The 22,521-nt window shown below is 39.6% G+C and overlaps 2 protein-coding genes across 7 annotated transcripts in view; one reads left to right on the plus strand and one right to left on the minus strand.

Annotated features, from left to right (window-relative positions):
- FOXC1 (forkhead box C1) overlaps positions 1 to 17,408 on the plus strand; it is a 37,953-nt gene extending 20,545 nt beyond the window's left edge. The window contains exon 3 of one of the 3 annotated variants that reach the window (XR_010610074.1): positions 17,360 to 17,408. The gene's annotated coding sequence lies outside the window, so the exon portion shown is untranslated. Of the gene's footprint in view, positions 1 to 1,498; positions 1,606 to 12,091; positions 12,211 to 17,359 lie in introns of those variants that run through there. The other 2 variants (XR_010610071.1, XR_010610073.1) reach the window with 2 other exon arrangements.
- GMDS (GDP-mannose 4,6-dehydratase) overlaps positions 1 to 22,521 on the minus strand; it is a 421,100-nt gene that overhangs the window by 5,877 nt on the left and 392,702 nt on the right. The gene's annotated exons all lie outside the window — the stretch shown is intronic.

A 22,521-nucleotide genomic window follows, 5' to 3' on the forward strand; every position in this document is an offset into this window, starting at 1 on the left:
CCCTTTTGTGGAGTTTTTGGAATGTTTTTCATAGCATTTTTTAATGAGGGTTTGTGTACTACATCTCAGCAGTAACATCAGCCCCACAGTACATACGGGTATCTGCTGCAGCTCATTGATCAGAGAACAGTCTTGTTGCAAAGAGTCAGAAGACTGCATTCATTGTTCGCTAGGCAGTTCTACCACCACCCTTATCCCCCACTTCCTAGCATTCTCCTGCATTTGCCACAAGGATCTGTCTTAACCCAGATGTAACACTGGAGAGCAGTTTGTATGACTTCAGCTGTGCACTGGGCACTCTGTTAAGAGTAGTAAGATCTCACTAAATCAGAGCTGCAGAAGCTGTAAATGTGCACCTTACTGGTGCAAAGTTGAGTGCACTGTTCAGCTAAGCTTGGATAGAACCCCAGAACAAGTCACAGTAATAAGCACTGCATCTGCAGTGTGCTGCTCTGTAAGTACTTATGGAGATCCACAAGGCAGAGAGCACTGGCTTGATTTCTTTGTGAAGAGTAGTGTTTGCTATAATATCTGTAGTAACCGGGAAAGAAACAGTATAATTAAAAAGCAAAAGGCTCCTATCTCCATAATAAATATAAGGAGACTGAGATAAAACATGTCAATGAGCAAAACCCAAGCCTAATGAGGAACACAGTAAACATCTTCAGGAATTTAAGACAAGTCAGTGTCGTCTCTCAGTTTTTATTTTTTCTTTCCAGTGTTCTTAGAAAAGCAAAGTTGTGGAGCACTTATGGTACCAAGGGAATAGAAGAATGCCAGTGAATTTGGTTCCTGATCTAAATTTGTTTTAATGCAGCATGAACAGACTGCTTTCCACTCTTGGGTCAGCAGTCTTTTGCAGAAAGACAGTATTGTTTGCAAGGAACCACAGGAAAAGGCAAAAGCAACCAATAGGCTGAAGCTCACATATAACTAAATGCCATTTAAAATAGGAGGCATAATGTTTTCTTCCCCTAGCGTGTTTTCCTATGCAAATCCCCTCCCTATTCAGAAAGCTCTGTTTTCACTAAAACCATGTCGAGGGGGAAGGAGAGGGGAAAAGAATGACTTGAGGAAAGCGCTGGTTCTGCACGGCGCTGAGCCCCTGCACATCTAATAGACCTTGACAGGCTGCGAGTGCTGGGCATCTTTAGGGTAAGGCTTTATCTCAGGACTCCACTGCACTGCAGCCATAAGGTGTCAACACACGCCACATGGTCAATAAAACCTGGGCAAAGACTTCGTTTTTCTGCCAGGAACCAGGGGCGTTAGAACAACACCTTTATCTTATCCGTTTGATAATCTTTAATTTGACTAGCTTCCAAAGGGTTAAAGCAAATGAACTCAGAGCAGCAATAAACATTAGGGCGATAATAATGGCAGTGGAGCTCCTCTCCCTCCTCCTCGTCTTCCACTCCTTCCCCTGCGCCTTTTCCACTTCAGTGCTGCCTATCAGCCCAAACCGAAGCTAAAGCCAGACCTCTCTTTTCAATGACAGGGGGTGATAAGAGACACGAAGAAAACAGCAAGCTGTCTGGTCTGCTCAGGAAGTCGGGGACGGGTGGTATTGTCCATCAGCGGGGCCACGCGGCGGCCGGAGGCCGGGAACAATGCTCCACTCCGGGGAAATGGGCTCGCTCAGCGCCGGCCCTGGCAGCCCCACCGACACCGCAGATAAAACGGCAAAGCGGGGGGAGCTGGCCCCGGGTGCCTTGAATCCTAATCGCTGTGGCAGAGGCGGTGCCCCAGTTAATTGACGAGTGGCCGCAGCCCGCGTCCCTGGGAGGAAAGCATGGGCAGACCTCAGCCATGGTGCAAGTGTCAGTGGAGCTGCAGGCGCAAGAGCCCCTTGCAGGGCTGCACATTACTCAGATCTGTCCGTTTGCCAAGTGAAGCCTGAGAAAACGTCTTGGCCAGTGCCGTCCCTCGAGCCAGATAAAATTCCTCCCGAATTACAGCCCGATATCCCTGAAACCAGTGCTGAATTTCACTTGCTTTGGATCTGGAGCTGAGCTCGCTCATCAGGAGCCATCCCACACAGGGATCGGTGTAGCTCTGTGCCAAGGCATCCTGCTGCAAGTTGGGCAACGGGTACTTTTCAGGATCCCATGCGTGAGGCAGGCTGGTGTTACCCCTGCAGGAGGGAAAGCCCCGCTGCTGCAAATGGCAAAATTCCCGCAGCTGGCTGAGGTGAGGTGGGTGCTTCCCTCCCTCTTAGATTGCCCCAAGGCTTAATTCTGTGCTCCTAGGAAGACCTGGAAGGTGTTCTTTAGCTTGGATACAAGTGCAATTGTAACCTTAATTCATGGCTCTCCAAAATTTCAAGCAGGCTGCTGAATGGCAAAATTGTTTCTAGAAAAAGCAGGGAACTTCTGGGGGAGAGGGAGATCACTCCACTTGCCACGTACAGGCCATAATTATCATAGTGCTGGCATTAGCACTAGACACAAACACTTTCTGATGTGGCATAGCCAGTCATCCAAACGTACACATCACAGCTAAAAATCTTTACCATGTTTGCTAAAATGCGAACTCATACTTAAATGCTATTATGAACCAAACTAAGCTTTTTACAATTCCTCTGACAAAATAGAATTGCTCCTTGCAAGTGCTGGTTAAAAGTGGTACCGCTCTCAAAGGCTGTCACTGCCCTGTAGCCTGGCTGCTGATAGGAAATGATGAGTGAGTGGATGTTTTCATGCTTCAAGCTAACCTCTGCATAAAGAGGTGTCTGAATAACCTGTATTTTGCATGACATGGGGTGGAAGCATTTGAGCACTTCCTCTTTAAAGCAGATGTTTTGGAAAGGTTGTATGTGAGCACGTTTCTACAGGCTCCCTGGCCAGGTGGTAGAGAGAACGCCTGTGTGTCACCTTAACATCACTAAAAATCAAGTTCCTGCAGTGGATGAACCTTTTTCATATAGGTGGAGGTCAGCTACAGTATAGGGAAAGAACAGGTACTTTCTCTTTTCCCTGGTACCTCCAAGTCCTGCTTTTGTTCGCTATTAAATGTGTTTGCTTCTGGCTCCACCGTCTCAAGAATTTTGGGGAGAAGAGTAAGACAATCATGTCTCCATTCTACGTGGTTTTATTGCCAGACAGAGTGTGTACTATTCAGGCAAGGACATGGTACCTTTTAAAATTATTAAATGTAATTACCACAATTTTTTGATCCACTCACTCTATTTTTCTCATCACTCCCTACTCTTCACATTTCCTACAAAGATCAGGAAATCACTGTGTGAAGCTGTTTAATTTCAGTGGGTTTTATTGTGCAGTAACGGCTGCATTTCTTACGGGAAATGGAATATGGCCCCTAGGGTTAGCTGTCTTCACTGACTTACATGTCAAGGTGAATAGGAAAGCTGGTAACACCAGAAATCCATGCTGCAAGGCTACTAAGTTTCTTATCTTCTTCCACTGAGAAATGTTTAATTTATAACAACTTATATTGGAAATGTTAACAGGTTTAGTCAACATTGCTGGTCAAATATCAAATGATAAGCAACAAACCAATAAAGATTAGGACAGTGATCTTGTATTCTAGTTATAGATGTTTATCTACCCTTAGAGCACTAAACAGCAATTTAATGAAGGCAGGTCTGTGACTAGTGGGATACTACTAATTCCATAGGGATAGATTCTTTATCTGCTACAGGATGGATTGTTCTGGTGATTTTACTACCCCTGTGGATATTCACATCTCTGGAAAAATCAAGGCATTATGTTAACCTCAAATATATTAAAAGTCTTTTTGAATGGTGTGCTGTTACATTTGCCCTAATAAAAATACTAATTTACTCAAAATGTCATTTTTCATCTCAAGAAGATGACGGAAAATTCTAACTCACCTGTAGCAGCAATTTCTGTCTTTTCCTTGCATCCAGTCTTCATCTCACTACTCTGAAGGCTTGGCTCTGACTCATGTTGAGTGGAACAGACAATACTCCTTTCTTACCTGTATATTGATACATGAACCTCTTTCCCCCTGAAGCTTGTGGTAAGACTGAGGGAGAAAAGGACTGCCTTTCACTGCTGGCTACTTTTTAGAGCAGCCTCCCTCTACATGGTCTTAAACCTGACCTAATTTATAGGACACATCACCTTCCGTCTCTGCCCCTGCCCTGCCCTGCATTCCAATTTCTGACTAAAACCCACATCTAATTTGAAAACCCCTTTCAAGACAGAATATATGGACAGAATTTAAGCTGTGAAAGACTTAAAGGGAGCTCATGAGCTGAGCTTTTATTGTCCAAGGAAAAAAAAATAATAATTTCAAACACAGTATATGGAGGAGACTCAGGAGGTAATACCATGGGGTTCCTGTCTGCGAAAGGGAAGCTATCTTTGCCTGGACACCTGTAGTTACAAAGGAAGCAATGGTCCACAAAAGGGTTAAATTAAAACAAGGTAGGATAATTTCTGATTCTGAGTACGTCCCAAATGTATTCTCCAGTGCACTTGATAGAGAAGGAAGTCCAAGCAGTGGCCTTTCACATGACATCATAAAAGCCTAATTTATCACCAGCCACCAAACATCTAGAAAATCATAACATCCTTTCAGGAAAACCATGTGCAAAATAATCAGAGTTACTTTGATGAAAGCTTTAGTGCTTGAGTCCAAGTAGGACACTACAAAGAATAACCCTTTGCAGGTACTGGCATATAACAAAGCAGGGTCACATTTAATGCTTCAAACTCATGCTTTATCCATGAAAAGGCTTATGCATTTCCTGCCTATAAACAAACATATTTCTATTCTGCATGTGTGTTCAACCAAGACTGCTAAGATAAAACACTGGTCACTGATGAGTCCAGGCAAGGTAGCCAGCTAAATATTTCCTTTACAGATGAAAAGCATGCTATTGCTGCAAATAAAAGCACTGTGCTCCACACTCCCTTGTCTCACAATCCCTTGCAAGTACAATATGGATGTGGGCTGAGTACTGCCACAGCATCTCACAGCTTTTGAAAGGATAAAGCTCTCCCAGTACATTCAGCATCATGGCTGTGCTGAACTGAGGGGTGCATTCCACTTGAAAACCTCCAAAACCACTTTGAAAAATACACTCCCTTGTGTCTATCCAAGGTTCTTCTGCATCATCATTTTTTTGGTGGCTGGTATAACCTGACTGTCTTTATGGAAAAATACTGCTCAGCAAGCAGTTTATCTCCGTAAAATCAATTGGTTTCACATTTGTAAATGAAATTAAACAAGTCTGCTTTTTCTGTTGATTAGGTAGACAAAACAGACCATAAAGCAATTAATGAATGGCTACAAATATCATCTACATGGCATTCAAGATTTTTTTTTTTGGTCTGTAATGTAAGTTGGTTGGTGTGTATTTAAATGTGCAGATTCCAATAGCCATGCAGTTCACTGAGTCCAATTCTTAATAATCTGACCCTTAGGCTCCTGCTGGTCAATGGCCACAGGTTCTTCTGGTCTGACTAGAAAAATAACCGGATTTTCCACACCATTCTTGGTAGTTTGTTGTTGCATGTTCTCTGATCTTGGTTAATAAAAATAACTTCCTATTACATTTCCTGCACAGGAAAGCCTGGGGAAAAAAAAAATCTTAATTTTTCCTATTCTATCTTTCACTTTCACTCAGAGCACACATCCATCCCCCCACAGAATCTTCTAAGAAACCAATAAAATAAATATAACTATTTTGTTTCGAAGATCAGTATTTTGTTCTCTTCCATCCTTCCCTTTCCTGGGTATTTCATTTCTCTCACTTTCCTTGTTATTTGAATCTTTCTCATATTTTGTCTAATTTATTTTCCTGTAAAATCCCATTTATCCCTTTTTATTGTAAGATATTTTTCTTTCCTAATATGATGTCTCTCCCAATCTCTCTTTCACTCAAGTTCTTCCCATTTCTCTTTTGAGCATCATTCTCCTGTTTCTCACATACATCTTCTTAAACCTGGCCTTATTTCCGCGTCTTTCCTTCACTTTCAAATATCACCTTACACTGAGATTTTGTTCTTTTCTTCTCATTTCTGCTACAGTGATCTTTTCACTTGAATATTTTTCCATTTTTTTCTCCCAGGTATTCTCTACATATTCTCAAAGAATTGTTCCTTCTTCTTTTCTGGTGATAGTCCATCACATACTAGTGCCAGCTTCTCTTCACTTGGGTTCTGAATTTGGTGTAGAATATTGCAGGGATTGGGAGACGATTTATATTACCACTAACCCAGACGAGGATTGCTGATAGAGTTGAAACTATGCTGAAATAAGTTTTAAAAAAGAAAAAAGATGCCCTAAGGCACTGTAAGTGCCAGTTTTAGTAGGGGAAAAAAGCAGATTCATTTACTGCTGTTACTGCTCACAGTAGCTGCCTATAAAATTCCACAGATTTGGCAGTGCGTTTGTCATATATACTTAAAAAGCGTGCATAATATGCTCTGTTTCTTTCCAAAGCATCACCAAATGCAAATACCACTTCTTGAAATCTGTCCTCTCAATGACCTTCTTCTGTTAAACACTTTCAATTAAACAAGAAAGGAATTTTTGATCTGTTACCAGAAACATTTTCATTATTTCACCCTGCAGCAGTCAAATATGAAAGAACGTAAGAAGGAAAACAGCTAGCATTTTCTAATGGTCTTCCCCTACTTACCAACCTCCTTTAGTTCCGCAATTAAAAAGCAAGTAAACCTCTCAGACATACACAGCAGCAGGCATGGGCTCAGAATACTCCAGTGCTTTCACCTGTGTAACATTTAAAATGCGAGATGCCTCATCCATCACTTGAATTCTTTACAAGGAAAGTGTCTCTTGAGACCATTTACACAGAAATCATCTATTGCCAAGTTTTGGTATGGAAGACAGAGCTGCTCCTCAGATAAGCAATCCTATTTTTCATTTGTATTATGGCAGGGTAGAGACGCCAGGTAAGGGTCTCATCACACATTGCACAAACACAGAAATAGCAGCACTTTCTCTGAAAATCTATCAAAGTCAAATATCAGCTTCTGGAATATTCTGTTAGAATTCATCTACAGCTTGCGTCTCTTTTCCACTGCAGGTCACCAATAAACGTTACAACTTGGTTTACTTTGTTTGATGTATTCCAACATATCAGGCAATAAGTAAGAACACATAAAGCCATGAATGACAGAATCATTGTGTATCTACTGAGAATCTAAAAAGCAGCTGAAGAAGCCTAGATAAACATCTTGGCAGCTTCATTTCACTTGTAACCTGAGCAAGACTTCAACTAGATGTAATACCATTTAGACAAAACAGAACTGCTTTACAGCAGCACTGCAATGACTAAGAAGGACCACCAGAGAAGAAAGATACAGATTTTATATCATTAAGCAATAGTAATAAAATCACAATAGCAAGAATGCAATGTCATCCCCATTTTACAAAGCAAAGCGAGGCAGGATTATTTAGGGACTTGACCAACAGCAGGAATCAGAGGGAGAAGCAAGAAGAGAACCTAGGCTGTATCCCACCATTTCCCTCTGATATATAGCTATATATACAGACAAAACAGCCAAAGCATTCACATCAATAATCTGGCATAATTTGCCCTGAATAGGTCCTTGATGTTGATTTGTAGTGAGCAGCCCACCAGCAGCAAACTGGTCCAAGGATGAATGGACACATAGCACCTTAATGCAGCAAGTGACTTATTTAGCTACATATTGTTTGTTTTTCTGAAGTTTCACTTCTATTTCTACCCCTGGATTTTCTTTTATAGCTTCTTTCACATAAAAGTCAAATACTCACCCTAGTAATCCTAAAAAACTATCATTGTTTGCTCAACTTTTCCCCTCCAGCCCCCTATTATTGACTTGGGAGTAATAGTACTCATGAATATATAGTTTTGTCTTCTGTGCTCTAAAGAGTTATTTTTCAAAGATTTTCTCTACATATAAAAAGTCAGAGCAAAAATCTAACATGTCAAAGAGCTGAGATTCGTTGTAATCAAAGGATCCCAGCACTTTCTGCTTTATGAAAACAAGCTAACAAAAAAGGATAATATAATATTAATTACAGGACTACAAAGGTTGGTAATACAGAACAAACAGAAATTTATTTCACTTTACTGTTGTTTAGGCAGGGATTCAGTCTCTCATCTCCAAGGAAGGAACCTGCAGTGCACTGGTGCTGCAGCCTACAGAAAGCAGAATGCTTTCCTTTCACCCGATGTCATTTTCACTCCGAAAGACATCAGACTTCATCAAAACTTTTTAGGAGCGCATCATCCCATGAATTCTTTTTTAAATTAAATATAAAAGCATTAAAACTTACCACAACAGCTGCTCCACACTTTATAAACTTTGGCCAAGGTATTCACAAATGCATAATTAAATCTCCATTTACTATTAGAAAACATATCAGAAAAGACTTCACATTCTGATGATGTACTATTACCTGTTCAACAGTGCTACCCACAATATCTCACTTCACTAGCACACAACTGAAGCATGAAACAATCAAAAGCTATTGTAACCAGAAAAACCCAAACCAAAATGATACTACAGCTTCTAAATGAGCTTCAAATACACTAGCACGTGGTATATGGCATAAATGGTAATTTCTGTGGTCTTGAGGTTTGATTTGAAAATATAATGACTAAAATTGTTCACTGATATATATATATATATTAACCTAGATGGACTGTCTGGCAGTTTACACTAATAAAGACCCAAATAAACTAATTGTATCTTTTTAAAGTAACCTGGTATATATTATAACAGCATATACTGCAGTGAAGTCCCATGAACTTACTATTTCATACAGGCAGTAACCTGAGAGAGCTCTGACTTTTCATAGCATCTTTTGGCATCGTTTATATTTAAATAATAACAGTCAGGTTCATTTTCATCAACATGAAAAGGAAGTTCAGATCTAATCAAGAAACAGCACTGTCTCCTGACAGTGTCTGCTCTATGCTTGCTTGAGCACGTAGGCAGCACCTGGCACTTCCATGGCTTGATCATTACTATTGCTCTTCAAATTATGCCTGTCACACAGGTTAGGAAAACATGAGTAATTAAACATGAACAGCATCATAAAATAATAGTAAGAAAAAAATTAATAATCATCCAAAAGAGTGTTTGGGGCACCTCCCTAAACCACCTTGGATTTCTGCCCCTTCTGCTCAGACAGTTTTCCTCTGTGTACTTTTTAATTATTTCCTTCATGAGTCCTTTAAGGCAAAGAAGTTTGTAGAGGTGGGAAAAGACCCATGTATTAGAACTGATGAGAACAGTGATATGCAAAAAAGAGGAATGCCAATTAAGTCTTCTCTGAACTACTGCAGTCTGATTTTGAATTGCTTACGGCAAAGACTTATGCCTCATGATGACATTGCTAGCTCAAGATGTGTGCATTTTAAATGCAAAATTTCAGAAGCTGCTTGTTCTTATTTCAGCCATGCACTACAGCTGGTCACTGGATGCAGTATCTCTCTTCTGATCCATCAGCTCATCATACCAAGTTCAGTATTTGAACCATATGCAGGTGAATGCAGAATTCCACAGTTCTGCAGCCCCAGAAGTACCTGTAGATGTGTGCTTTCTTTTGCTCAAGTAGTCAACAACCAAACTCATTCCCAGCTCAGTTCTCTTACAAAACCAGCATAAAAAACCACAGAAATAAAGACTGAGACTTTGGACCATGTTATTAACAATCCTAAGCAGGCTGTTGCAGCCTATTTTTGTGCACATGGTTACTGGAATTGAGCATACAGTTCTGGTAATTGCATACAAAAATGACCGGCTACATGAGTAACGGGACATTGCCTTCTGCAATTATTATTGTGTAGGAAATGTGTGAAATGTGTGATTCTGCATGTTAGTAGACATGCAAATATTGGGTAAAAATAGCATTGTTTCCAGCTGCTTTACATCCAGAATATTTATTCAAGTACCTAACCAAAAGGTGCAAGCAACTCAATTCATTCCTACTTGGTCTGTGTTTTGCATGGGTATGAATTAGACAAAGCACAATGTAGGGGAGACTCGTGCCTGTCTACGTAAAAAGAAAAATCAGTGCAGCAACATGCATAATGTTTAACACATTCAAATCCACATATTAAAAGCACATTTAGAGATGGTTCTTGTTCTCACTGAGTAATTTTTGCTGGAGTGTGTGCCCTAAGTGATGTATTTTCATACAAACTTCAGCACCTCTTTGAGATAAAACTTCCCACCAGTCTAAGTGCTTCATTTCCTATATCCAAGATCAAAATTGTTTAATTTACCACATCAGAGGTGCTAACTGGTGTACTGAAAGTGCACCAGCAATTCAAGACACCTGCTCAAGATATCTAACAAAATATTTTGGCTGGGAATTCCCATTTCTGGGGAGGAGGGACTTGCATGTTCTCATGTAAACTCCCACTGAAATCCACAGGACCCTGGCCAAGCAGTGACTGAGTGGGTTAAATACAGGCAAACTTTGCAATGTTCATTATCACTGTTGGTAGCATCCCACTAGGCTAAACTTACAAATTTGGCAGTTGGAAGAAATTAACTGTCTGCATCTGTCATTGTTCCTGCTCTTCATATATTATATCTCAGTGATTTAGACCTCTGTCCACTAGCTTGGAGTAAAGACCACTAAACTTATATGCAAATCCTCTCTAGTTGACTTCAGGGTTTAGTTTAAGCTCTTTTTTTTCTCAGCATCAACAGATAAGATAGGATGCATACCCTGCTTGGTTTGTTCTTGGACCAAGTGTCCTTGGACATTCTTAGTATGTCCAATTTATAATTCTTTTTATCTTCCCTCTGTTGTTTTTCTACGACATTTTTTTTTCCTTTTTCACCATTAACTTCCTCCCTATCTCCTTAAAGGCTCCACCCCTGGCCTTCCTATTCCCCAGCTCAGTGCAATCCCTGTCTTCTGCTTGCCCAAGTCTTTCCCACCTTTCACACGTATCAATATATATATACTTCAATCTTCAGTCACATCTCTGGAGAGGATGTTTGGTTAAGTTGGCTCCCTCCACTAACCAGCTTTCCAGCAGAGTTTGCTTGCCAGGACTGAGGCAAATTATGCTCAGATTCATTAATTAAGATATAATAAACTCCACTTGCTCTTTACCAATGTGCCATATGTGGTGAAAAAAAAAAGGGTATATGAAACCAGGAGACCCTCTGGCTGGTTTATGGGCCCAAAATCTTTCTGGGAAGGTCACAAATCTCCAGATATCTCCACACATTAAGTTTTGCACTTGGATTTCTAATTTAGCTGAAAGATGTGTAAAACCACATGCAGTCAGACAGCTCCTTGGCTATACATCTGAGGAAGCTCAAAGCATAAGTTATTACTTCCAAAGTCAATTGTAACTTATGCTCACTAAATTGGCTCCAGATCCACCCTTTTCAGACAGTAGTATTGGAATAATTTATTCTTTTGGTGAAAAGCACCCATTTTAACTAAACCACACCCCCATCTGGGAGTCTCACCAGCAGAAGTGCCAAAGGCGGAGGGATTCAGAGGCGCACAGGGCTATTGGAGGCCAGCGGAACAGGGGTGAATAAAGCACAGTATGTAATAGTGTCTGTCAGCACGCTGAAACGTATAACCTCTCCCTAACATAGGGGGTCTGCAACAAAAATCCGAGAGGAAAATTTGTTTCTGCGGTTCAATCATCACGTTAGACAAAGAGGTTTCCTTGCTTTTAACATCCATGCAATTTATACCAGAAATCTTATGGATAGCGGTGAAACCATTGCAGCTTTCTGGGGACCTAACGTTTTGATCTAAGCCCTCAGTGTGTATCTTGTTTTCTCCCATCAAGAAAACGATGTACATAAATATGGCACGAGGGGGATGAAAGCTGTAATTTTAGACATCTAACCCAGATGCCAAGTTAAAAGCCTAGCCAACGAAGAGGTACAAAATCTACATAAACTAGGAACTTTTCTTTCACTAATTACAGTGGCAACCTGAGTTAAGTGGCTTACATGAATTCATCCCCTTCCAATGGCAGCAGTGATTTGAAGTGGTTTGCTTCACCGGAGAGTTAGCTTCCCCATGAAAGTTTGCTTCATGAGCTACCTATGTAAACACTGACCTACATATCTTGCAAAGACTCTTCTTTCCCCAGGTGAACTGCTGCATCACCAGATACCCACCAGGAACCTCCTCCTATAAGATCCTTAATAGCAGCAGCTGCTGAAGGATAGGGAACTGCAGAGACACACTTGTTGCCAAACTGCATTTAGATGGAAGGAGGAGAAACAGATGGGGAAATCACTCTTCAGACAGTGTTTACTAGCACAATCAGCACCTGAGGCAGCACTTACTCAGGTGCTGAAATTACAGAGGTAAGTTTTATGATGAGAAATCTATCCCTCATGTGACAGCTATATTTTTCATCATGGATCATAAAAAGCAGATGATCCGTCAGATAACTACTTGATTGTAACATGCATCACAGTAAAACCGTCAACTTTCTGTTTTGTTTTACAACCCTGGTTGCATCTGGAATGCTTTCAAGAAGGATGCTGATGTTCACTTTGGGTACAAACTGACTCAGGGCACTTCTGGATTGCTACCTACGTAGTAGTAGATAACAAGAATAATGAGAAATGATAGCAATATTACCTCCAATTTTGCTACTAGGAAGATCCCTATATTACCACCAATATAAAGTTGTTCAATATTTTTCTTGGACTGGACCACAAGGAGGATTCTTAATTGTCTAACAACTTTGTCTTCCTTTTCAGTCAGATTATTCCTTCCAGTCATATATACCCTCTTACATTGCAGATCTTTTCCACAACTACTAATTCAATAACAATAACGATAATAGTAAAACAAGTATTTGTAGTAACTAACATAGTTCCATATTTCTATAATAACATCGGTAATTTCTTCACATAGTATTTGTTGTTAGGTCATTTCTAATTCTTGTCCTCTAAAAGGTAGACAAAAAGGTGAAACTACTTTTCCAAGGTTGCAAAGCAAGCCTCAAGTAAAATTCCTGATTTATCTGAGACTACATAGTGGAAATGTGAGCTTTGCTGTAATTGGACACCCCAAAGAGACATGTTACCAAAAGCAATTTTAAAAAAAGACTTAAAGATCTGCTCTTGAAGATTGTTATCTCAGCAGAGCACTACAACTGGAAGTAAGTTGTCCTTACTGATGTGCAGTCTGCCTCTTTGCTTGGCAAGGTTACAACCCCGTTAAATAAAACAAAACAAACCAAGCCTTGCACAACTCTGCCAGGAGGGCTTGCAACTTCTCTGGACAATTGAGGTTGCTTGCAAATTGTGGGGTTGATCCATCACATGTTGAAATCAGCAACACTGAACCATAGCTCAATATTCAAATGAGTTCTGTATGGAGGAACAGCACTTCTGTAACCAGCCAGGACATTGAGTCACTTCATTCTTGACCTTAACCAAACAGCTTAAAGCAATATATACTTCATATTGCCCTGCAAAGCTCAGCTGTGCTTGCTATTAGCAAAAACTTTCATTCTTTCCAAGTATGAGACTTCAGCCGCTTTTGTTCTGACTGCATGATAAAATTCAGATGTTTTAAAAAGATCCTTCTCCTCTACAAGTGCCCACCCAAGCAGCACCAGCAGGGTTTCTGCTAGAACCTGACAATGAAATTTGCCTTTGGAGAAAGACTAAGCATGGAAAACTTGAGTGTAAACAACAGTTGTTTCAGAAAATTATGAGTGCACCAGCCTGAGGTAGAGGAGTTGTAAAGGAATGTATTTTGTCAGCTCAAATTCAACAGACCTTATCAAGCACTTAAAGTCCCTTATAGTCTCTTACTGTACAGTTCAGGCCTCCTCCACTGCACTGATGGTGGTCTGACTGGCCCTTCACCCCAGTCACACAAATGCAGTTTTCTTTTGCAATAGTAGAGATACAGCTAGCTCCTAAGGGGACTCTGTAAGTGGAAGATATCTGTCCCCAAAGCCGACTGTGCCTATGTGTCTGCTAAATCACTAAACTACTTGAACTAGATGATCTTTAAGATCCCTTCCAAACCTAGCTATTCTACGATTCTATGATTCTATGATTCTACTTGTGCTGAGTAGCTAGGAACTGATGGGACTGAGTCTGTCTTTTTCCTTGATACCTTACTAGACAGATACTGGGGAGCAGCATGGAAGAAGAGAATCAAAGATTAAATAATGGAGAAAAGTGCCATGCTCTGGATCCATAAGGACAAAATGGGCAGAAATAGGGACTGCACTTGCAAAATAAATGGGATGTCTGTCTGTTGTGAGGTAGGTGTTCTCACAGAAGGTCCTAGAGATGTTTATGTGTCATTAAGATGATGAAAGGAGCTTTAACACCTGCCTGGTTGTAGGGAAACAATGCCACATCAAGACCTAGATCATGCTACCTGTAATAAAGTACTTATGGGATGAAAACAAATGTGCTGGGGTGTGTGTGTGTGTGCGTGTGTGTGTGTCTGTGTGTCTGTGTGTTGTGAAGTAGGGCTTGAATTGCAGAATGGAAAAGAGACAGCAGGCAGTACATCTTCCCCCCTTTTTTTCTTTTTCATTTAAAATTACTGTATTTAAACTGAGGGGTGTAACTAGAAACTGGGAGTTTAAAAAAGCAACAAATATCTTACCTGTATCCACAGAAGGTAAGCAAGATACATGCAAGTGTTGCTACTGTGTTTCCACAGTCTTCAGGTTATCTAATAAAACTATTATTTCATTTTGCAGATAAGGTATTGCTATTTCAAGTTAAGAAATCTTTCTATTTAAAAATTCTTATTTCATTGTAAAAATAATCTCTGAAAAACAGGCCTGTACTTACAAAATCAAGAAATACATTGGAAGCACAAGTTTTTAGATGCTTCTCTTACTGCAAACATCAGATATCACAGAAAAATTACCCACTCTTTTTTTTTTTTTCCAATATGGTTATTAATTTTTGTATTCCAGTAGTTCTCTAGAGTATGTCCTTGCATATAGGAAGACAGAAGCTCCTGTGTTTTGTAAGCAGAAATTCCTTTTGCCAGAGAATCAAACTGGGATTTGATGGTTGTCCTACAATGCTTTTAAGGAGTTAGCCTTCATTTATCTGCTTGTGTCTTTAATTGTTGGTGTGATAAAAGTTTGGATACTCTCTGAGGAAACACAAGAAAATGTAAAAGAAACTTGTATTTTATTTATTTTTTTAAATCATAATATTACCTGATAGTCCTTGCAGCCTGGGAGGGCCCTACAACTTTCCTTCTAGTACAACATACAAAATCTCTTTCACGATAGTTAATTTCAATTGCAAGACATTCACTCCAGTATTGTGAGATTTCACACTAGGGTTTACTACTACACTTTCTCCTTGACGACCCTCTTCCCATCCTTGCAGCAATATCTCTCTGCCAAACCAGCCCAATGTTCATATTTTAATTGAGGCTAATTGAATCCATCTGCCGCATGACTCAGGGGTTAACTCTGAACCGTAGAGAAAAGTCTATTCCTAAGACAGATCTCAGGGATTTCAGCCCCACTTTAAGAGAATGCTGTTTTCTGTTAAATTTTTTTATAAAGGAAGTTTAGATTTTAGCACAGATGTTTGCACAGCAGTGAAGAGCTGAATGAGACACTTGACACATCCCTGCCAAGCAACCTAAAGTCAAAGGTAACAAACATATGGCTACTACTCTCTGTGTCATAGCTTGTGTGCTCTTACTCATGATGCTGAAAGGTCATTTTTACAACTTGTTATGCTTTTGCTATCACAGAGATTGTTGCTGTCCTTGAGTACAGAAATAGGAAATACACCAAGAAAGCACTTAAAATGGGCACTGAGGTGGAATGTATTTCTACTTTTCTTTGCAGCCAAAAAGAAGGTAGTATTCAATAAGTAGGACCTGTGACTGTGTTCGTGAACAATTCTCAAATAAATTGGAGTGTGTGATTACTTTTTCATTGGCAACTGAAGAATCACAGTATTATTTTGACATAGTTTGGCCACTGACATATTTTTAATTGAGGGATAAACACATAATATCATATTACTTCAACTGTTGTTATAACAGTGCGTACGAGTAACTCCTGCTGATTTAACAGTGCTTGGAAAAAAATATAGCATTTGTCTCCATGGAACAAAGTTCTTCAAGATCCTGGCAATTAGTTGAATGAAGTAACAGAAGCAACAAAAAGTACTAAAAGTTCTAAATAACTAATGGGAACCAAACTCAAGCAGCTTCCCCTATGCCAAGAACCACAGAGACCTGATCCTGACTTTTAGCAGTTCTGCCTTTAACAGAGCTCCTAGTGGCTTATATTGGTCTAAAAATTAGGATATGTTTCCATGAATTCAGTATTGTCATTCTTCCTAAAATGCAGTTTGAAGAAGCCTTGAATCCAAATAAATCATACATTGTGGGAGATACCACTGAATGATTTACTAAAAGTGTGAGAGGCATTTGGTATGTCCTGCTAAATGTCTTGGTCTAGACAAATCATGGGGGAAAAATTTTCAACTCCTTGTCAAGTGCTGAACTGTTCCACTCAGCACTACAGATCTGTCTTCTATGCTCTCCAAAGGGCTGAAGTGCAATGACAAAGCATGATGGACCTCTCTAAATATTTAAGCAACAGAGAACAATAGTATGAGACAATACTGCAAGATAGTGTTGCATGCAGGGAGTGCTGCTGGCCTTGAAGTCACCTCTTGAATGTGGCAACACCCTAGGGTGTCTTCTGCCATTGCATCATTCAAATATGAACTGGAAAAAAAAAGAAACCTCAGACCTTTAAAGAAACCTGTTTTCAGTGAGGAATTATTAGTAGATGGAAGCTGGTGGAGAAAGGACTTTGATTTCTGCAGCTTTAATTCCCACTTAAATTTCATGTGTGTTCAAAAAGGTAGCTTCTCCTGAAGGAACGGCAATATGTGAGGTTGTTGCCCAGCATACAGTCACTTCATCTTCCCAGTGAGCATGTCCCACTTTTGGTGTCATTTGCAGACAACTCCCTGAAGCAAAGTGGACTTTGGTCACTTTTCTTCTGTGTTGCTTGCATGGCCCTGTGGCTACCTATGGCTCTGATCCACCATGAAGTTTACATTAATACTAATATAAACTCTAAGGTGAATCTAGCCAAGTATTTCAAATGTCTTAATTCCACTGAGCAAATATTTTCAGATATCATCCCAACTCAAAATTTTTCCATGTTTGATTCCAAATTAATCTTTTCTATAACAATGTTTATATTTGGCTACCTGCCGAACCAAACCAACCGGTTTCTATGGAGCTACGCTGGGAAGGAATTTGGCCTATTCTCTTTCAAAAATATTGTGCCTGAAAAGATGTGACATGTGATGCCAACTGTCTGTATTTTATCTTGACTTGTTTCAGATAAATAGTGCCTGTTTTCTTGTAGGCTGAAGTACATCCATGGGACCACTGCTTTGTGGGAAGTGGAAAAGAAATACTTCCCTTTCAACTACAGCCACCTTGAAACCCAAATACTCTGAATGGCACTGTGATCAGAAGCAGTAGACACAGAGGTTTAAATTGTATGTCAGATTTTAAATAAATGTGCAGTGGATTGCTTTGATTAAGGGAGCCATATTTCACCTGCTAGTAACTGAGGATTGCATTCCCCATTCTTCCACAAATACAACTCTGTGCCTTTTGTTTGCTGAAATCATTCCGAGAATGCCTACTCTGCTAGTGGAATATTGCATAAAACCTGGGGAGTAAACTGTTGTTTCGTTGTGGGTGTCCACTGCTATTCACTTGGAAAGGCACACACCATGAAGCCCCCATTGCTGTGAATAGCACTGTTATCTGATACAGGAAGACATGACACAACCAGTCATGGAAAGAGAATAAATGTTTCATTAAACACCATAAGTACACAAACAACATAAGTACATTTACATAAAAGTAAATGCTAGGATGTCTGTTTAAGTGTGATTTTTAAATTAGGCTTTTAAGAATGTGATGAACTATGTTGGTTTTTTTTTTCTGATGTGACTTGTTTCCAAGAGATGCAGGTTGACACTTTTGTTAAAGTCAAATGCCTATGGGACTGGTGGATTTTGCTTTGTCACCTTCATGCAACCAGGTACATCTGGCATTGTGTGCCACAGGATCAGAGCTGAACACCATGACTCTAATCGGTCAGGACTCTGGCTTGATTTAAAATACAAAGCTTGTTGGACTTTCAGGTAATTCAGATATATTGTAGACTAATCTTACATGATATGCAGCTTCATGAGCTCTAGCAGTTAACTGATGCACAAACTTCCTTCCCTAAAACTGATTCAGAATTGTATATACAGGTACTTCATGTTACAGACTGGCTTTTTTGAAGTCCTCAAAGTGGTTTAAATGGATACAATTTCTGTTAGTTGTGTTTGTTGGGTTTTTTTTTAAACAAACAACCCACAAACCAATAGGTTTTCCATTTAGCTGGCAACATATACATTAACATGAGTTAAAGAAGAAATACACCCTGTATCAGAGTCAGATGAGGATAGAGTCATGTACAGAGATATAATCAAAGTAGTAAAATGATACAAGCATGTTTTAGCATATTTCTCTTTCACTTGTCAGGTTTACTGAACATTAGCTGCATATATAATGAAAAGAAATTGCTTGGTTTCAGTCTTCATTAGCTAATAAAGTAGGCTATAGCGATACAAAGCTGTTGAACTGTGTGTAATACATATACTTTGTAGAGTATCAAGAAGCCAAAAAGCCACAGCACCATGACAGAAAAAGATAACTAGGCAATACTTACACACTAAGTAGCACCAAGAAAAGATATATTCTTGACCTAAATTTGTAACAGTTCAATGCTGTTGTTTACAAGGGGACCCTAGGTACAGCCGAAATGCTACTTATTATTTGCAAATATATGTACAATTGATAGAAAATAATTTTCCATAATAATTATTCTTCAATTGTAATTTGTAAATAAATAATAAACAAAAACTTGCAATATACAGTTGTCTGTGGACTCTTGTCTGTTAGCAATTAACAGATACATACAGAGGCATTTCTATTTACAGAGAAAGTGCTTGAAGAAAATGGACCTGGATCATTTAATCATCTTTGGCATGAGAAAAAAAGATTGCCATGAATTCTAACATTTATTTGCAAACATGCAGGCAGTCCTGTATGACTATTATGTGTATGATGTCAGTATGCTTTTAAATTGTAAAAGGTATGAATGACTTAGCATATAAAATAACCTCAAGTTGTCATTAGAAAGCTATGACAGTCATTCCCTCTTTAATTTTCCACATAAAACACCACAGCTGAAATGGTTCTGGAGCAGACGGCTATGAAAACAGAGCGGCAGTGGGAAAGCCCGCCTTTTGAACTCATGTGAGATAAAGGATAATTATACTGGCTGCACTGTTGGGTTATTTTAACTGCTTGCTTAGCATGCAAATAGTGTAGTCAGAATGAGGCGTGCTGTCACCCTGGTAGGCAGACAGGTACATCGGCTGTACAAAATACACAGTTCCTGGCCTGTCTGCTTGGATTAAGATGGCTCATTGCGAGTTGAGACCTGCACGGTTTTTGGGACACGCCTTTGTGTTAATGCCAAGGGTGGCAATATGCTCCATTTCATGTAAATACGATACAGCCTGTGGGCTTCTGGCAAGCTGCCAGGGCAGCCCACGGCTCTCTTATGAAGATAATACTACTGTGATATTCTACAGAAATAAATCAAAATGCTGCAGCCGCTTGAGTGTCATCTGCAGCACGTGGGCTCCCCTAAACTAGAATTCTTAGGTATGCTAAGATTTATATATCTGTTGTAACCACATGCACATACACACAAAAGAGCTGGAATGGTGTCAGTATTTTCTCCTAGCTGGAAAAATGAAGAGATTAATGCAAAGACTTGGAATTGGATTTTAAATATGTTTTACATAGTGGGACCACTACCCACAGGTTAGTGGGACCACTTCCACCACTGACAAAAGAGTCCAGTCCTGGAAATCTGTCTTGTTCTCTACAGTTTTCTGGTAGTCCCTGTGTGATCTTGTCAGATTAATAATTTCTTTTTGCTTTTTCTCCAGGCAAAGCCATCATGGAAATTAGCATACTACAAAATAGGGGCGGCAAATAACTCCATTTTCAAATGCTATGTTCAGCAGCCAGATATATTAGCGGATTTTGAATAACTCTACTCACATGGTTTAAACAAATGAAACTAGGATAAATGAGATTAATTTGCCAATAGCAAATTACATTCTATTTAAAAATATGAATAAGCCTGTACCAAATCCACATGCTTTTGTATATTGCCTATGTAATTTTCATGCACGGAAACACTACAGCAAACTATCCAAGAATAGAGGCTGCAGTACACTCAAGTAGCTGAAAATGAGAGGAATGTCCTAGAGCAGGGGTACCTTTCCAAGAGTCTGGAAACCACAAACAGGTATGTCACAGGGACCTGGCCCAAGGAAAGAAAGTAACCACGAACCTCTTTGGAAATAACTATGTGTTAGACTGGCCTTAGTGCTTGTTGATTGAGGAGAACATAAAGCTAGATTAACCTGCTTTGCAGATTTTGTTACATATCCAGCCATAGCTGGGGTTGCTGGTTATGCTGTCCAGTGGAAGGCAGAGTCTGCTGTAAACACAATGTGAAATGTAAACAGGTTGTGTCTCTTATTGTCTCCTTTGTTTGTCACATATTCAGACTGCTCCTTCAATCTCCATTTTGTCCTCAATGATTGCATTTCTCAATTTGCAATATAAAGTTAGTGTAAGTATGGCACTTCAGCTCTTGCTAATGGACAGCGAAGATTTTTTGATTTATATAACTTTTTAATTCAGTGCCACGAATACTCTTTAAAAATGTTCAACAAATACTCTACAAATGTTCCACAAATACTCTTTACAAATGTTCCTGTTTCCTTCCCACAGATCTTCATGCATCTTCCCTTTTAAGAAGTCACAATCTCTCATCTTCCCTTGTCTGCCTGCTTTGTTGCACCTCTTTCCAAATTGCCATATTCCCCTTTAAATATACCTTTATCTACCCCTCTCTATTTACCCCTCTCCATCATATGCCTTTCTTTTACCATCTATTCCATTCATCCTACTTTTGCTGTTTCTTCCCCTCTCCATTTCTCTGAAGGGCTTTTCTTCATGCCCCCTTACCCACTGGGACTTCTCCCACCCTGATTTTTGCCCCGTCACCCTTATATAGCAATAAGCAAGACTGTGTACTAGATACTCTCTCTCCCAAGTGCAAAGCCTTCAAGATGAGGCCTAATAACAACAGAGACAGTGGGAACACAACAGCTGCCTTCTCTCCTTGGTCCTTCACCCAGAAAGAGACACTTGGAGCGCAGAACAAGAAAAGGGTCAACAAGGTCTCCTTACTTGGAGCTGACAGCACGGGTTAGACCATCCTTCCTGCAGATAGCTGCATGGGACCATTCACCATGGGACCAGTTGCAAGACCATTCATCACAAGCTCTCTTACCCTCTTCTTACAAGGAAGGGTAACTGAGAACACGATGACTCCCTCTAGTGATGAATCCTTCCACACCCTTAAGGACAGGCAAGACTTGGGGATGGATGACAGCTTGCCTTGATAAAGTCAACTAACTTGGAGGTGGGATGGGAGCATCTTTCTCTTAAAAGAAAAATAGGCCTGCTTTAAAGGTTATCACTTCTCACCAGGAAAATTACATGCTGGCTATTTAAAGACTTCTTGAAAAGCAATAAAAACCAAATAGCAGAAAAGTGATGCAATCTCTGACACTGTCAGTGTGGAAGACCCCAATAGGAAGTATTGTAAACCATTTCCCAATCTGCTTTTATACAGGCCTAGGAATTAAAAAGAAAACATTAGTGTTTAATGCTTAAACCAAATGTTTAATTTTGAACATCCCCATAGAGTCACACTGCAGTGTGGAGGTTGCAGTTAAAAGCCCGGATTCCTTCATCTTCCTGACATTGAATCTACAGTATAACAAAAACATTTTGAAACTAATGTAGAAATAGTTCTAACTGGAGCATTAACATAATTTACTTCAGTCATGTTCATCAGGATCATTTATATTTTACACATGCGATACGTAAGTATTCACTCTCCCTATACAAATACAGTTGGATTTTATGTATTATGTATAAAAACACTCCCTTTCAAAGTATGATTCATTGGTTTAACAGTTGGTATTTTAGCTTTTCCAGTATGTTCAAAAGAAGTTTATACATTTATAAGTATGATGTATATAATCATTATTGCTTTAAGTAGGGTCTCATCCCATCTGTATGAGAAGACACATTACACGTGCTAAGCTAAGCACTGAAAACTACTAAGACAATTCAAATAGCTGCAAGCCAAACTTTGGCTGATTATTTCCTGTGCCATTATAAAGCACTTTACTACCTGATTTGTAATTATCCACAGTAAAATACACATATCCAGACAAAGAATGTAAAATGCTACTCGTTATCGCATGCAAGGGCAGATCTTACAACAGGGCATGCCTTGGCCGAGGAGCAGGACTATGCTACCTCATGATTAGAGAGCAGGTCTGGCAGTCAGATCCCATG

This window comes from Lathamus discolor, chromosome 2, assembly GCF_037157495.1.
Source record: "Lathamus discolor isolate bLatDis1 chromosome 2, bLatDis1.hap1, whole genome shotgun sequence".
NCBI classification, from domain to species: domain Eukaryota; kingdom Metazoa; phylum Chordata; class Aves; order Psittaciformes; family Psittacidae; genus Lathamus; species Lathamus discolor.